Raw genomic sequence first — 17,922 nt, forward strand, 5'->3', positions numbered from 1 at the left:
CGTTTCAGTTGGACGTAATACTAATAAGTGAAACTTTGTACTCAAACAACTGCAAAATGCTAGAAATGGAAGAGTGTGACAATTTTTTTCTCAACCGTCCAAGCAGGCGAGGTGGCGGTATTGCCATTCTTGTTGCAAGTCGAAAAAAATGTGAAATTCGTTCCGAATTAAGTATGATCACTGATGACTATGAAATTCTGACGCTGCAAAACAAAACAGAAATAATTTCAGTTGTGTACCACCCACCGCGAGGGAATGTCATACGCTTCTTTCAGTTTTATGAAACATTTCTCAACGTTGCTTCACGATGTAACCTCATGTTGATCAACGGCGGCGATTTCAACATAAAAATTTTGGAAGATAGTATTCAAGTGGAAGATTTCAAAGCACAACTACTCTTTTTCGGTTTCTCAAATGTGATTGTTTCACCAACTCGTATTACATGTTATGCATCTTCGACTCTCGATCGTTTTGATAACTAACATAGATACAACCATTTACAGTGCAGGTAAAATCTCCTTTGGTGTCAGTGATCACTGTCCGGTTTTTATGACACACTGCAGTAATCCTGTGGAAACTGCTCAACCAAACATACCTTTTGTTACACAACACATCACGAAAAACAGTTTGGAACTGTTCAAACCAGCGATCATGTCCCAAAACTGGTCTTCTGTAAAATCCAAAGGTGACCCAAACGAAGCATGTAATGAATTCAACAAGGTGTTTGTAGTTGTCTATGGTTAACATTTTCCTTTTAAAAATATAAAACGCTGTAAGAAGGCCAGGAAGCCTTGGATAACAAAAGAGCATCTAAGGATGATAAAGTTAAAAAATAGACTATATCAATCTTTCTTACGGACAAGATTAGAATCGACCCTTAGAGAGTTTAAACATTTTCGCAATACCCTTAATGATAAGCTGAAAAGTGCAAAATTGGCATACTATGAACAAATGTTTCCTACTGTTACTCAGCTGCGCCCTGACGCTGCGTGGAAAGTAATTACCAGTGTCTTGGGTCGTCGAAAAGTTCCTGATTCCTGATTCAATGCTCTGATTCCTGATTCTATTCCTGATTCAATGCTGGTGGGTGGCCGAGAACTTAGTGGAAAAGAACATACTGAGTATTTAAATCATTACTTTGTTAACGTTGCTGTCCCCGCCCCCAGAGGCAATCCCTCGGAAGAATTAATATACGACAATAGCGTTAGTGATAGTATTTTACTTAAGCCAACAGATGACTGAAATTTTTAATATAGTGATGGCCTTGCCAAACAGCAAAGCTTTAGAAGCAGATAACCTCCAAATTAAGCCCATAAAGTACGTCTTAAGTATAATTGCGCTTGCTCTTGTCCATATTTTTAACTTAGTAATGGAATCGGGAATTTTTCCTGATGCAATGAATATTGCTAAAGTCTCAGTAATTTTTAAGGGCGGAAATAGAAACTTGCCAACTAATTACCGACCAATATCCATCCTTCCAGTTTTTAGCAAAGCACTTGAAAAAATTCTATCTCTCAGAGTAACCAAGTTTTTCGAAATCCATAAAGTTATAACTACCGCGCAATTTGGGTTTATGAAAGGCAAGCCCACGGAGATGGCCCTGTTAACGTTAAAGGCACATATTTTGCAAAATATAGACGATAGCAAGTTCACTGTAGCTCTTTTCGCGGACTTCAGTAAAGCTTTTGACTGCCTCGACCTCCAAATTCTAATCCAAAGGCTTGAAACATATGGAATTCGTGGGCGATGCTCAGACCTAATAAAACCTTACCTTAAAAGTAGAGCTCAGTTTGTAAGCATACATCGATATAACTGATTGCTTCTACCAATGAAATATGGCATCCCGCAGGGCAGCGTACTAGGCCCACTTTTATTTAATGCCTTCATTAATGACATTGAAACTATAGACAAGACAATAGAATTTATTATATATGCCGATGATAGCACATTGTTATTTTTCTGGTTTTAACATCAGTTATTTAGTACTGAAGTCCAACGAGGTTTTGGAAAAATTGTCAAGATGGTCAAGACTAAATCTACTTAAAATTAATGCTGGCAAAACAAAAGCAATTATTTTTTGCGCATGGAATAAGAAAGTGCAAGCTAATATTTTCTCTCAGCTCGATCACCAAGAAATACAAATCGTTCATGACCATAAAATCCTTGGAGTATATGTTTCGTCCAAATTAAGCTGGGACACTCACATTGGTTACCTAAGCAAGAAATTATCTTCGATAACTGGATTCTTATCACGCTATCGCAGCGTACTACCTGTAAAAATAAAAAATCTTAATCTATCAAGCTTTGTTTCTTTCTATTTATCTTACTGCACGTTAGCTTGGTGTACAACCACGAAAGGTAATTTAAACAGGCTTTTCATGATACAAAAACAAATAATTCGCCACATTGGAAATATGGAATATATTTCCACTACAAGAAATTCCAGTACAAGAAATGCCTTTCGGTTATATGGAATTGTATCTGTAGAACGCATTTATGAATTCCGATTGCTAAAAACATACTATTTTTCCTCTCCTGATAATACAAACTACATGGCATCACTGGCAAGATTACAATGCCGAAATACTAATATACCCACCAGAAATCTGAATATATGGGAAATTCCACGATTCCGTACATTTTACAAGCTCCAATCTCTGGCTCACAATCTAGCAGCAATACTGAACAAATTTCTGCACATAGTAATCCCCAATCGAAAAGAGCTCATGTCTTTGTTTTCAGAGCAGTAAAATTCCTGTTTGCTGTTTCTGATTTTTTTTAAGCAATAAAATTCCTGTTTGCTGTTTTTATTCTTTTATTTGTTTTTTTTTTTTAGATAGAACTCATTTTTTAAGTTGAAGCTACTGAATTTGTTTCACTACTTTATTTTTCTTTTGTCATCCCGGATGTGAATTTCGGGTTTTGAACTGTTTCGGGTGTACAGTTTTAGGATGTAATTAGAATTGTTTGATTTTTGTCTTTCTGTTTAATGTCCAATGTAAATATGTTTTCTACTTTTCTTCAACCAACTATATAACGATTGTTGGTGCTATATCCTGCTGCTGTGTCTTCGTTTTGTATGCTACTGCCACGTATTGGTCTCTTGGGCCTTAGTCACGCTTCTTGAGGAGCTTTTAGCCCAGGAGACCATCCAGCTTGTTTTCTGGAAAAATGAAATACATTGATTGATTGATTGATTGATTGATTGATTGATTGTTTTCGCGACGCTCTACTTTTCTATAGGGAGGGGGGGGGGCTGACACAAATTGTGCATATCCTCGAGATTCACTGCGTCGCATCATTAAACAGCGTTCTACTGCGCCATACTAAGCTGTTGCTTTATCTCCTCTGCGCAGCAGTGATACCCATCAGCGAGGGCAGCACTGCGAATCCTGTTACCTAGATGGCATAGATTCAGCTTAACCGAGAGCTCCAGATGTGGCTACGAGGACAATTACTTTATCATGTTAGGGTCAACCAGAGGGAAGGCTGCTAGCGAATATTATTCCACGACAAAATACCAAGCTAGCATGTCTTTGCTCACGATGTAGGCGTCCTGCAGGCATAAACTGCCGCTGAACGTGGGTTTGATTTAACCGCTGTTGTAGGTCTCGCCTCGGGGCGTTACTCTTTTGCCGCCCTCAGTTGTATCTGCCAGAACGAAAAAACGATTCTTCTGTTTTTTTGTAACAAGAAGACGGTGGTTTCACTCACGTACCAGCTGCTGAGTTTGCACTAAACGTTCTTGGAGGGATAGCCAAAGTTCGTATCGATTCAGAAACATAAATATAATTCAACGTATAGTATACAGTTAAGCACGCTCGTATTCAGTGGTGATTACGGAGGGCCATGTATATAAATGAATGCAAGCAGTCTTTTATGATATTTTTCCGTCCAGAGAGGAGTTGTGGCAAATTTATTTAGTGCTTACATGTCTGCCTCGTTCAACCGGACGACTTCGCACTAGAGACAACAGGAGCATCAAGCGTAAGTGGGCATATTCATAACCTTCCTGCTTGACTTCAATAAGCGCAGTTCGGTCTGAAAAAGAAATATTAGTTTGCTGGATACTCGAGAGCAGAGAAGCTTCACAATTTAACGGAGCTAAACTATACCATGTGATTTACGATATGGTAAACCACGAAGTATTCAGTGATATCTCGAATGTGCTAAGCGGCGGTGGGCGAAAATTATGGTTGCACTTCTAACGTGGGGCAAGTTGACACGCCTCAGGGTTTCTTTGTTACAAAAAGAGGCTATTCTCAAAATAGGTTCACATAAAATGCTGAGCTCTTGTGCTTTCGTAGGTGGAGAAAAACAAAAATATAGAAGCGTCCTTTACTTGAACCGAGACGGCCACACCTTGCATGAGTTTAAACATCAGTAAAGCGGAAATGAACATTTATATGTGTTTAAATATTTAGAGGCTGTTTTCCTAGCTTTTCCTTTACTAATAAAAGCAACAGACAGATGCGATTCTTCGCTGAATGCTCATTGGCACCCGCTGCCTCGTGTCGCAATGCTCTTTTTACTTGACTGTTCTCGAGATTAATAGCTCATTTTTCTAAGCTAATCGAATTTATAGTTGGTTCTTGAATCGTCAGCATCAGCATCCTCTCAATTCTCAGCATTTGAGCTCCAGGGTCAGAACCAAACACAGCGCGCGTCATTGTTGTTGTAAAAAGATCAGAACCCTTGCTTAATAGCAATATCTGACAACTGGTAAGATTTAATTACCTCGCTAGGGCTACATTCATTTGACCTCATATTGTAAGAAATTAACAATGAAGAAACAATTCGCAGGGTACACATATCATGTTACAGCTGCAAATGTTCATTGGTTGCGCATACTGAATTTTATGGTTTAAATATTTAAAAGCTCTCTAAAACGATGTTTACGGAAATTACGAACACCGCAAGAAATATCGGCATTCCGTCAATCACATTCGTATTTAAAACATGTTTTATGTAGCATATCGAACATCGAAGGGCGTTGCAATTAAACCGAATGCATATCCTATTCCTTCTAAACTTAGATATGCCGATGTACGTGACTGAGCCCCGTCGCTAATGTCCCGGCGCGTTCCTCCAGCGTCACGTCCGCACAGCCAGTGAAAAGGCTCACTATAGGTCTTCCGATCTACGTCAGAAGCGGATGGATGGCAATGACACGCTGTTAGGTGGGTGACACCCAATCGGGGGGGAGTACAGATAGGCTGTCACCCTATCGTAGGTTAGTTCTTAAATTATAATCACAACGCCAAGCTCTTATAATTGAGTCCAGTACTGACAAAGACTTCGTATATAGGTCTGTTGAATTAGAATGTCCCTTCAGAATTATATATATATATATATATATATATATATATATATATATATATATATATATATATATATATATATATATTACAGTCACCGTAAAGAGGAAAATGAGAAATTACTACTCTGCATTCACAAACATTTGTATTTGACTGAAAATAGACCTACATTAATCGTCCTACCCCCCCCCCCCCCCCCCCCCTCCCCCAGACACCCCTTAGCAAAAAGAAGTACGTTTGGAATACACAGTGGCATATTTTTTACGCATTTTAAATGTAATTTGTATTCACGAATGTGCTCAAATTATGTCTGAAATATGTTCATCAAATTCCTTGCTGAATATTCAAAATGTATTTTTAAAATGTGTCAAAAATATCGTATCTGAAAGTACATTTCGAGTATAGTTCAAATAGGTGAAAATATATGTAGGCATTTTTTACATACTTAAAATGAATTACGTATGTACTTTTGCAAATATGAAATAAATTTGTCTGAAGTACACTTCAGGTATAGTAAATGGGTGGCCCTTGAAGATATATTTGCAGCACCCTTCAAGCATCCTTAGAAAAAGCATGCTTAAAATCATATTTGGGGCAGCATCTTGAAAATGAATTTAAAATGTACTTTTGTAAATGTGAAAGCAATGTGCCTAAAGTATACTTCAATTATGAAAATGGACAGTCCTTGAAAATATATTTGAAGCACACTTCAAGCTTTCTTCAAATATCAGTGCTCAAAATCATATTTGGGGTAGCATATTGGCAATGAACTAAAAATGTATTTCTGCAAATGTGTATTTAATTTGTCAAAAGTACAATTTTAATAAACGGACACTGGGGACTAATTTTAATGATCATTAAACCTTGTGCAAATAAAGATGCATTGTAATGATGTGGATGACAGCTCGTGCGGACTGGCCACACGTGCGCATCCGAACAGTGAGGCCGTTAGCTGGAACGGTCAGGTAACGTGGCCGCGTGAGACTGGCATTTGGCAACGCATCATGGTACCCTGCCAGCCGCCAGCCCGTATGTTATCTGACGCAAGCGCTCAGCGCTCCAAGCCACATGCAGGCGACGCACGCTGCTGTCCCACACCTCGTTGCCAGCCATTGGCATTAAACAATGCCGTTCATGTAGGATGCTCTTTTTGTTTTATTGTTTTCCTGTCATTTTCATTGCCGTCCGTGGGTCCACTACATTTCCATGTGTGTTCAAGCTGTCTCTGGCTCCTGGTGGACCTGGGGCCACTAACAATATCACAGACATTACACAACCTATTACCGCGTGAGCTTTTTTAAACACATAAAACAGTGCTTCGAATAGTGTGCAGAACCTATATTCATTGCTCAACCCTTAATTCCTTCTGTGGATTTTGTCAAAGGTAATATATTTTTTTTGCATGTGCAACAAAGCTACTTTCACAGAAAGAGTGCTCAACAATTTCTGAAATTTTAATCCAGCAGAAAAATTGACACACACATAGGCGCTATTGCACTGTATGGTGACAAGCAAAAGACATAATGTTGCATTTCAAGAAGAGGGCTTTGTCGGCTGATTGGTTCATGTTGAATGGAAGGAAGGAAAAACTCAAACGGACGGGACGTGTAGAAGGCGAGACAGACACATGAGCTACTCATGTGCCTGTCTCTCCTTCCTACGTCCGGTCCGTTTGAGCTGTTCCTTCCTTCCATTCAATGTTGCATTTACCCACAAGCTCCTGTTCCAAGAAACTGCCAAAAAGTTCTTGCAGAAAGTGAGACCGAGCAGATCGGGCTTGCATAAAATAACTATTTTGCACTTTTTACTCATTCTGGAACACATTTTTTTTTTCAACTTTTGCGTGGTTTTAAATATTGATAATGTCAAACTGAGCTACATTCATCAAACTGATCATCTTTCCCAATATTTTTTCATTTAAAAGGGATTTGTTGCTACTGCGGGCCTTAATCTCTGGCCATTAATGAGCTGGTGGCCAAGCAGCGCTGAATTAAGATGTGGGCTAAGGAGGCTGCGGCCCAGGATCTTATCTCCGAAGGTAGGAGGAGAGGGCCAATTTATTCTAACCTGCTTCATATATAGGACAGCAAATAACGTAACTTATGAGCAACAGGTATGAAGAGGAAAACTAAAAATGAGACGGGGTCCCTGCTTAATCCGACTGATTTGTTTAGCAACAGGGGAGACCCTGTCGAGCTGTAAAAGCAGGGATTCCCCACCATTCTCGGAGGCCCCTTTCATGTGAGGTGATCTGCACCTGCTTATATTATCACAGAAGTTTTAATAGTTTCCCCTCCATCCTGTGACATATATTATGTTGAGGCATGCAAAAGGAAAGAAAAATAAAGAGCCTCTGCCGGTGCCACAAAGTATAACGGGCTTCCATCCTGTGACAGTCGACTACATGAAAAAAAATGTAATTCAAAGAACTGATGCAAGTAATTTTTTTTTTACACCGCCACCTTCATCCCTATCACTATCGCCCTTCATCTCTCAAATAGTTCTGTCTGTTCTTTTCTGCTTCTTTAGGGGAGGAAAATGGGCTGTATCAGAGTGAGTGCCGGACTAGTCATGTCTGACTGTTAATGGCTTTGCTTCTGTTCTGTGTGGTGCCAAACTAATGCATCACTCACGCACTAATCCCAATAATCACATCTTGTCCTTCTTAAGTTTAATATAGATAGAATAAAATGGGGCATATTGCAGAAGTGTAGGATAAAAGTGAGTAAGGACAAAAAAAAAGGGGAGGGGGGTTATGTAAGCGCTTTAGCCCACGGCTATTTTTTAACTCTGCAAAAGACATTAGAAAATTAACGCTAAAAATCCAGTCAGGCTGAGCAAAATGTGGTTATTTTCATCATGGTAAAAGAAAACAGCTTTTCTTTATGCCCTCTAACTTTCCAAACAAGTGTTTGTTGCAATCTATAGTTGTTCCTTTCTGTACAAAAAAAAAAAAAGAAAATCTCTTATCTGGCATCTTTATTTTAATGAATCTGCAAAAAGCTATGAAGTTTCGAGCTCTAGACTGGCTGCTTCATCAAGTAGGCATGGCTGAAATCATATTTAAACAATATTTTGAAACTTTGCGGATATATGGAAGCACAAATCATGACTCATGTGTCCCTTTGCAACTTATGAGCTGCTCTCAGTGACGTATGTATCATTGTAGGACAATAATCACGAAGGTTGCAAGACATTCAAAAAATTTATTACACATTTTAAACCAACAAAGAATGGTGACTGCACAAAGAAAATAATAGAATAAACATATAACAGCACCTGTTCTACAAAATGAAATTAGTGAGAATACGAGCCATCCATTAGAATCAGCAAGTGACACCCGAAGAGCAATGGAGTCAAAACAATAAGCTTAGCCCATTCACGAAGCCAGAGACAACCACGGCTTCATCTTGCGTTATGAGCCTTTGTTTTAGCCATTCTGTGTAGTTGCCTGTAACCCAGTTGTTTGAGCATCAAAAAAAATTTAACACAGTTCAATCGAGTAGGACATCGAAAGCTTTTGTGCACAGGTGGCAGTTGATGGAGATGAGGACATCCAGTGCACAGTGCAAAAGTGTGTTGCAGTCTGCACATGGGGGGATCCACTGCAGTTATAGCTACAGCACTTCATACTTGCTTCCCATGAGTAATTCCTGGGTTTGAATCCACTATGTCCCCATTGTTTCTTTTTAGTGTGAAAGCACTACAAGCAGACACACAAGCATTAGACAATTTGGCTATGCCCTGAACCGCTGCATTAGTGCTAAATACATTCAGAGACTGTCTAGCGCTGCATTAGTGCTAGACAGTCAAAGCCTAAGAAGCTGATGCCCACCTGCCCCCTTTGCCCCATTACTGCTGCCATAACACTCAACAAATGGGAGGAAGCCGCTGGCTTGGTAATCGCTGAACAATTTTGTTATGAAGACGAAATCATCTACAATATTCTTACTGATATTGCCACCAACTGACCCTGCCACTCTGTCACTGACACAACAGCTCTAGCCAACTCTGGCACCGACCCTGCCCAGAACATGCAAGTTCCAACTGTCGACTTTCAGAATCGGCAAGCCTCGCTGCCTCAAGCATTCACAAGAGCAGTGAATGTTATATGACCTTGCTGGACTCCTTGATTGTGACTTTCAATGGCAACAGAAAGCTATTAATGAATAGATGTCAAGATGATCATAAGTATACCCAACAGCTTGCCTTTTCAGATCACTTGCCCCCCTCTCTCCCGTTTTATATCACCCTTTCAAAACATGATGCTCCAAGCCTTCATTACCATTTCAAAAGCTGATCAGAGTGGAAGCAAGTGCTTATAGTGCAGTTTGGCAAGCAACTTTTTCTTATAAAGGCAAGATCTTGTTAATGTGCCTGAGTAAGCCAGCAGCGAGGAATTCACTTCACCAAAGACAAGATATCTGGAACGTGCCCACTCTCATTAACTGACAAAGATATATTAGTAGCAGATTTAGGAGGAGGAACAACTTTTATTTCATTTATCTCTTTCTTCCCAAGTGGAGCCCTGTGTTCAGTGCTCCATGTGCCACCACTTTCCTCCAGGCCCGTTAGACTACAATTGTAAGAGGTGCAAAAGAAAAAAAAATGAAAAAGGCCAGAAAGTGAAAAAAACAAACAAACATAGAGACAAAAAATAATGGGAAAAAGAAGATGCACAGAGAACACATCCTTCACTACTTCAGATTTAAACTGTACCCAAATACTCGCCAAGCAGGCAAAATTGGGAAAGATGCATGAAAGGGTAAATGAAGCACAACTATAAATACATACCTCATAGAAGCCACATGACAGGAAAAAAAAAACAAGCTTACTTGTAACAATGGCAGAAAACTTAGCAGGGAGAAGTAAAATGTACATATTAATATATATATATATATATATATATATATATATATATATATATATATATATATATATATATATATATATATATATATATATATATATATATATATATATATATATATGTATGTATGTATACAATTGGAAAAAGAATTAGCAAAAATGACAAATGTAAAAGTAAAGGCAATAAAAAACTCAGTAAGCATCCATGACTGGAAAACTTCCAAAATGCATAAAGCTGCACAAGTGGAAACAAGGAGTGAAAGAGGAAACCGACACTTACTAAAGGTAATGCTTATTGCACCAATACTGCAGGCTTCTGGAGCTCAAAAAAAGCCTCAGTGAATAACAGTGCACCACAGAGGAGTTAGGAAATGTATCGACACAACTCGTGTAACTATTGTTAAAGCATCTAGCAGAGCTGGTTCAGTCTAAAGGAGTAAGTCAGACCTGCACATCGCAGCACCTCCAGCAAAAAAATAATAATAGAAAATAAAAGAAATAATAATAAAAAGAAAGAAGTGGTATGCCCAAAGTAACTATTTGCTCGACAAAGTAGCAGGAGCCCTCCTCTCTACAGAGCATGGTAGGGGGTCTGCAGGGGGTCTGACACCTTCCAATTACCTAGCTCAGTCTTCAAACCTCATTGGGGTGCAGGTGATCTCTATCAGAGGTGAGATGGTCAACACCGGGCTATTTAGCTGAGTCAATTTGTTTCTTTTCTACTAAGGGCAGTCATACTCGCTTTCTAGCCACAGTTTGAGTAACTGTCACATGACACCAAAGCAGGCACAATGCTGGTAATCAGGGATGAAATCATCCACCACCTCAAAACGAGGTCACGGCAGGTCCCTTGACTCTATTAATAAATAGGCACTTAAGGTGTGCCTTTTCTAGCCACTTCAATATGCTTCACAGCAGTCCTGCACACTGGAGCAGGATCTCAATATTCATATGAAGAGCCCCCGGGGTAGTAAAACCAGCCACACCCATAAAAACCATTAAATTGTTTATAGTTTCTGACTGCTGAACGAATGGCATCCACTGAATACGCAGCTGCAAATACCCTTGTTTGGACCTGTTCTCCATGTTTAACTAATGGAAATCCTAAGGAAAGCTTCTGTAGCTCCTTTGCAAAGGGTGTAAAAAGAGTGGTCAGTTTGGCTTTGAAAAACCAAAACAAATAGCAGGCATAAGCATGTTCTGCTTTCAGACTGCAAGGTCCAGCTCAAGAATATCACACTGAACTGGCCAGATGTCAAAAGTTAATTTTTAAAACACTTTAATTCTATCTGTATTCCACAATAGTGAAATATTGTGAGTTGAAAAATCAGCCGACATGCCTGGCATGTTCTATGCCATCCACTACGTCATCACACTTCCTCCGATTCTTTGCGGAAGCAACTTGAAGTTTTGCTGCCCAAGAATTCGTTGAAGCTGCTCTTTCAAAGGAATTACAAGGAAGGAAGAGCGAAAGGCTATGTCAATATCCCATTCACAGTTCTCGCAGTGAATCTCAATCTGAGCTGTACTACCCAAGTACCTGGTACAATCAAGACAATAGAAGTGGTTCTCAGCTTCAGGAATGTGTACACCCAAAGCTTTGAAAAGCAAGTATATTTCAATTTTTGGAGCTTTTCCTGGGTACAAGATGATATTCAGCAGGTCCAGCGGGTCTGTCATCCCCCTGGTTGCTGACTTTATGGTGCATCACATAGGACATGAGAAGGGCTGCAACTTGTGTCCTCTCATCAGCAACTTGCAAAGTACTTTGTTGAGCTCTGCACTCAGCATCTTAAAATAAATGAGATATTCCACAAATATTAATTGGAGGAAAATGTTAGTTCACATCAAATTTTCCTACAGTCCACTTATACATAAGTGCCAAATAGCAGAGTCTAACTGATACAATGACAGGTGTATTTTACTGACAAACAGTGCGATATGGTTCCTTGCATGATAAATTCCATTTTTGTTACATTTGTTAGGGTCAGCATAAAGGTGAGCATGTACTGAACATGCAAGCCAGAGAAAGGTTATCTGCCCAAAATGCTTAACATTTGGACTTCATTCAAAGCTTTTGGTGTCAAGATGGAATTATCCTTTACAATTATATACACATAATAAACTCAATTTTGAACTACAATTAATGTATACTGAAAGTTGCATCCTTCTAATTTATGTTTTATATGGCATTCAAATCTTCAGCATTTCAGAAAAAAAGAAACATGCTCACTTGAGGACCTCAGTCTTCATCAGAACCTGAGCTGTCTGCATCATTTGGCACAGGATAAGGTACTGGCACTTCTTCCTGCTTTGATAAAAAAAAAAATGTGAGTCCAGAGGAGAAAATCTTGCCTCACTCAATAAGAACTTAGCCCAGCTTTCCTTTCTGAAATTATTGAAGCTTAAAATATTTATATCATGGTAAGCTTCATGAACAGCACTGCACGCCACTTACAACTATTAAATGACAGTAGCATATTAATCAATGTTGCATGGCAGTTTCATTAAACCAAGGATGGGGAGCAGAAAAGTGGACACAACAGATCCAATTCTTTAAAAAAAAGAGAGGATGGCCACTACACGCAATTCATTTTTATAATCAGTTTATGAGGCTCGATAAACGTTTAAAGAGACAATAGCTATCCCTGCTAGTTTCCTATTTAACTAAAATTTGTTCAATTACTTTTTAAATCTTCACATAAAGGCTGGTTCACATGCAAGCAATTGAGTGAACTCAGTGGTGAGCGGCATCGACACAGCAAAAAATTTCCAACAGGTTGGAACTGGAGAGCTCGAGCTGCCGTGACAGCTCAAAATAAGTTCTTTAGTTACTCCGGCAGAAATTGCTGGAGTTTTCACTTGCATGTAAAACAGGCTTAAGCGCTCATATGGCAATTATAATTTTAAAAGCAACTGTTATAACTGAAATTGATTGAAACGCCCACCTAAAGCCGTATATGTAAACACTTTGGATGTTAAGGGGTATCAATGGAAGGAAAAGGAGAAATGCTACATGGTGAACGCTGGAAGGCCAAGCTTGCTACATGGCCGCTTGCCAACTGCAAGCCAAAAAGTGTTCGTAATTTCAGTATCTGGAACGATATTCAGCCAGGAAAAGCACCTATTTTAGTAGTCTTGGCAGCATTAGAGTTAAAATCAGCAATTCTCCAGAACTAAACATTTAAATAACTAAATGTACATTGGAAAAATGTAAATCTTAAGCGACTACATTGCCATAGGTCAAGCACTCATCTTTTATGTCTTTTATGATAACCTGAGTCTCCTAACATTGTGGCATCCTATGGCAGACACGAGTAATTGTGTGCAGCGGGGGGTAATTATGGCGTGCTCTTGTTGCAGCAAAAACATGAAGATGCACGTGGTAGCACTGACTGACCATGATTTTGCTTCTTCCAGAGCCACACATGGCTCCTCCTAATAGTCAAGCTAGATACGTACATAGATCTGATTCTGCTAAACAATATTTAAGTATATATTTAGCAATTTTTTGCTTCCACCTTGCGCAGCTGCTAAATTAGAGGAGAAAAGAGTAATTCAGGCCCCACCAACCTTGATGCATAGAATGTGACAAAGCCCTGACTAAACCTTGAAGCATATTTTTGTTTATCCACTTCCCTCCGAAATCACAGTGACATACCTCTCTAAGTCACTGAACTGCTTTTTGCATAATTATCGCAGGCATTACTGATCACAGAATCTCACTCTTGGTAGCGCGAGTAACACTCAAGCTGAAAGAAAACTAAAAAACCTTCAGCGTGGTGCATATCAAAGTCACATCCTTGTTTATGCAACAATGTGACCAGGGCTTAAAGTGCTGTTTTGGGATATGGGTCAGGTATTAAAAGGTGGGAAAGAAAAAAATAAAAAGTATCTGAAGAGCCACTGACTTTTCAGTAAATCCATACAACTATAGGTGTCATTGGCATTAAAATTATGATCTTAAAGTCATCAATAAAGCTTGACAGAAGCAAATTAACAGGCTTTAGTGAGTGACTTTATATTTATTGATGATCAACCTCAGATAGGGTGTCCTCTAAGCATAGTAAACACACTTGATAACACTGTGTCTTTTGGAAACTGCAACTTGGTGACATTGGAAACCCTGTCCTCCTACAGGTGCTCTCATTTTTCAGCTTTTGTCAAGCCATTTCCTTGCTTTAGCAGCAACTCAGCCACTAATTCCTGTTTCTTGCCGACAGCCAACTGGCACTGAGGCTATCAGCGTTCAGAGCGATAAATGGATTTCAAACCTGCACGGTCCTTTCTCCATGAATATGAACATAATACTACGCTTTCATACATAGTCATCTTAATTACTGCATTACGACTTGGGATTTCACATATCCTTCACACGTGACATCACACCACTACAACACGTACAAAACCAAGCTTTACGTATATTTACATTCAGCCCATACCGTGGCAATATTCCCAAGTTTTTTCAGAAACTTAACATTCTTCCCATCTCTGCCTTACTCACGTATAACTTAGCCACTTTCACATATTGTTTTGTTAGTGACAACAATCTTCTCTAGTTTATATATCGTCAAGATCTTACTGACCCCAATACCACTAGATTTTCATCAAGAAGTAATTTTCTCCTGCCAAGAGTGAGCACTAATTACTGTAGTTGGATTCACATCAGTCAAAGCATGGAATAGCATACCTCCGGACATCAAATCAAGTCTTTTGCTACATTTGTTTAATGGCGCTCATTTTGTTCTTCAATTCTTCAATCATTCAGTGCCACCAACTAATGAAATACTTCATACACACTTCATAAAAAGTTACTTTTAAAACTTTTTTTGCACATGTTCACTTGTTTGTATTAATATTTGAATAATGGATACTTGTATTTTCTTGTATTACTTTACGCTATGCTGCTGTTCTTCATTTTTTTTATGATATGATACTACTTGTCGTGTCTACGGTTACTTCCATGTGGGGTATTCTATAATTTAAGAATGAATTTTTTTCCTTGCCTCTATAACATTTATTTGTTATAGAGGCAAGGGAGAAAAAATTATTATTGTTATAACATACTATATTTTTACTTTGTACATTTGCTGTTACCACTGCTCCGTTTCATAACTCGTTTTAATTAGCTGAGGAGGTCCCAGTACAGTACATTTCACTATGGGGCTCCTTTTGTATTTATTTATTATGTATGTAATGCTATCATATATGAAGCGCAATAAACTTGAAACTTGACAAAAAAAAATTGAAATCTTAGACACTGGTTGCAGTTTTAGTTTGAATCTTTAGACCTCAATCTTCTTTTTTTTTCTACTTGCAGCACAATAGGTTACAAAAAAAAAAAAAAAAACAAGCACAAGAGCTACTGTAACGTTTCCATAACAAATTCTGGGACAGGCCAAACTAAAATGTTACAATTTTACCTGCGCTGTTGCCGGCTGCTCCAGGAGACTGTCATGCACATCTGTGCCTACTGGCAAGCAATATCTTGCTTTGGCCTGGTGTAAGAAAGGCAGGGTTATTGGTTATCACGTTTATCACTTTTTAGTGGCAGCTCTAATAGGACACCAAGTTTCTCAACAGAGAAATAAAAGGTATTTTGAAACATCTCAAAATAAAGACCATCAAGGAAAGAATGCAGTGTGAGATGTCATGTGCAAACTATGCTAACTGTGCTTAGTTTGAACTGTGCTGAAAATTAGATACCAGATTATAAATCGAGAAACTTCGTACGGTGCGAATATGAAGTTCCTTGTAGTGGGGGCAACTGAAACAAATATATAATCAAACACTGACAACTTTGTGCCATGAGCATTCTCTTTCTCTGCCAAAAGCCTTTTCATACCTGGCATCAATCCAGGGGCACCTCTCTATCCTCGTCTTCATCAATGCTCTGTGTAACCTGGTAACAAAGAGCATAGATGTTAGACAATAAATCAGCCGACTTTCATGAAACATCGGGCACACCGTTAACATACATTCAAGTAAAGCTTTGATTACAGAGCTCTATGCAACATGCTGAAGAGCATGTACCCCCCACCCTTACACACACACATACACACACACACAGTGGCCCTTCCTACTATGGTATATATCTAATAATGTAAATAATATATCCTGGTACATATGTTTACTGCATGGATCTAAAATAGTAGAGTTAGGGCAAGGGTGATGCATTAGTTTTTCAGCTCACAGAATCCAAGCACAAGCTATTTAACAACCAGACGTGGAGGTAATGCATAAAAGACTAGTCCTGAACTCACACTGATATGGCCTGTTTTCCTGCTCCAAAGCGGCAGAAAAACATTGATGGAACTATTTGAGAGATGTAGGGTAATTGTGATGGTGGTGGCAGAAAAATATTTTCCTCATTATCTCATTTATTGTGCAGTTCCATTTTTTCAATGTTGTCTATCACCACAGGAATGTGAAATTCACAGTAAACCATTAAAATCACTTCTCCAGTCACTAAGCAAGTGCAGATCACCTCACAAAAAGGGACCTCCTAGAAATCCTGTTTTTGCATCTCGACAAGGTCTCTCAACAGCTAAACAAAGATTATGCGGGGACCCAGTCTCCTCGTTCTGGTTTTCTTTCTAAGTGCCTGTTGCTGGAAGTTCCATTATTTGTGATTGCATATATGATGCAGCTTAAAACAAAGTCCCTTCCCCCCTCCCCCCCCCCCTCCTACTCTCATAGGTTGTAGCCCACTGGGAGCAGAGAGCTTATTTAAGATGACACTTAGTCTATGAAGGTGCTGTACGGAATACCGTGCCAATTACTGTAAAAGGTCAGTAAACATGGCGTCAGTGTAATGTCCATCCCAGGCAGTGAGAGATTCAAAGTAGCATCTTCCGAGATGTTTGGCGTACTTATACCCCCCCCCCCCCCTGCCACTTTTTTTTTTTTTTTTTTTACGGGATCTCGACTGCGCACACACTTATGCAAATGAGACGCTCCTCAAAGACCGCGCTTTCCGACCCCAGAACAATTATTAGGCTCGGCTCTATGTTGTCAAATAAAATGAATTAACACCATGATCTTCACTGGTTAGAGATTGAACAGCAAGCCCAGGTTTGAGTAAAGTCTGTCCGCGCGTCTTTAGCCAACCGAGTTCGAACGTATATATTTACCTCTCCGGCCGCCTTGTACTACTGCAGAGTTGTCGGTAGAATTGTCGTCATCGTAGATCTCGCCAAACTGGGGGCGTCGAAGTCAGAAGTTCCACCGCTCGAAGAGGCATATGAGACGTACGTCTCGGCAGCCATGTGCATTCCGCCGATTTTCCGTTTTTCTGTGCATGAGCACATATCTTGCTCAAGGTGGCGTTTGCACCTTAAAGGCATAGCGCGCGTCGTTCCACAGGTTCCACAGTTCCCCTTTTGTCACAGAACGCACATCGACGAATCAGTCCAATAAAACGTATCCAGAAATCGTCCTGCCTTTACAGCTAGGCCTAGGCCTTCAATTGGCAAAGCGGTGTGTGTTTGTCGATTAACTCTATGGGTCTATGGTTTGGTGTGGTTGGTGTGGTGATTAAATAGATAACTGCCACATATCTGGCAAATAGTGTAGATCATGAACGTAAATGTACATACCACTGAAATTAAGTGGTACTATGCGTCACCTGCCTTTTGTATTTTGTGAAAACTACCTTGCAACAGTAGCCCTTAAGCCACAGAATCCTTGGCCTACATCGCTTTAATTCACTCGTTTTCATTCTCGGGATAAAAAT

General features: G+C 39.4%; 1 long non-coding RNA gene across 1 annotated transcript; it reads right to left on the reverse strand.

The window, feature by feature from the left end:
* Nucleotides 1-12,464: 12,464 nt before the first annotated feature.
* LOC146172152 (uncharacterized) lies at nt 12,465-17,349 on the reverse strand. Its single transcript, XR_014702542.1, has 3 exons — nt 17,321-17,349; nt 16,033-16,089; nt 12,465-12,498 (listed from the first exon to the last, which is right to left on the reverse strand). It is a non-coding gene; the product is annotated as an uncharacterized LOC146172152 (long non-coding RNA).
* Nucleotides 17,350-17,922: the final 573 nt, after the last annotated feature.

The sequence above is a fragment of the Amblyomma maculatum genome, unplaced genomic scaffold, assembly GCF_055883805.1.
Source record: "Amblyomma maculatum isolate TAMU_Amacu unplaced genomic scaffold, ASM5588380v1 scaffold_13, whole genome shotgun sequence".
NCBI classification, from domain to species: Eukaryota; Metazoa; Arthropoda; class Arachnida; order Ixodida; family Ixodidae; genus Amblyomma; species Amblyomma maculatum.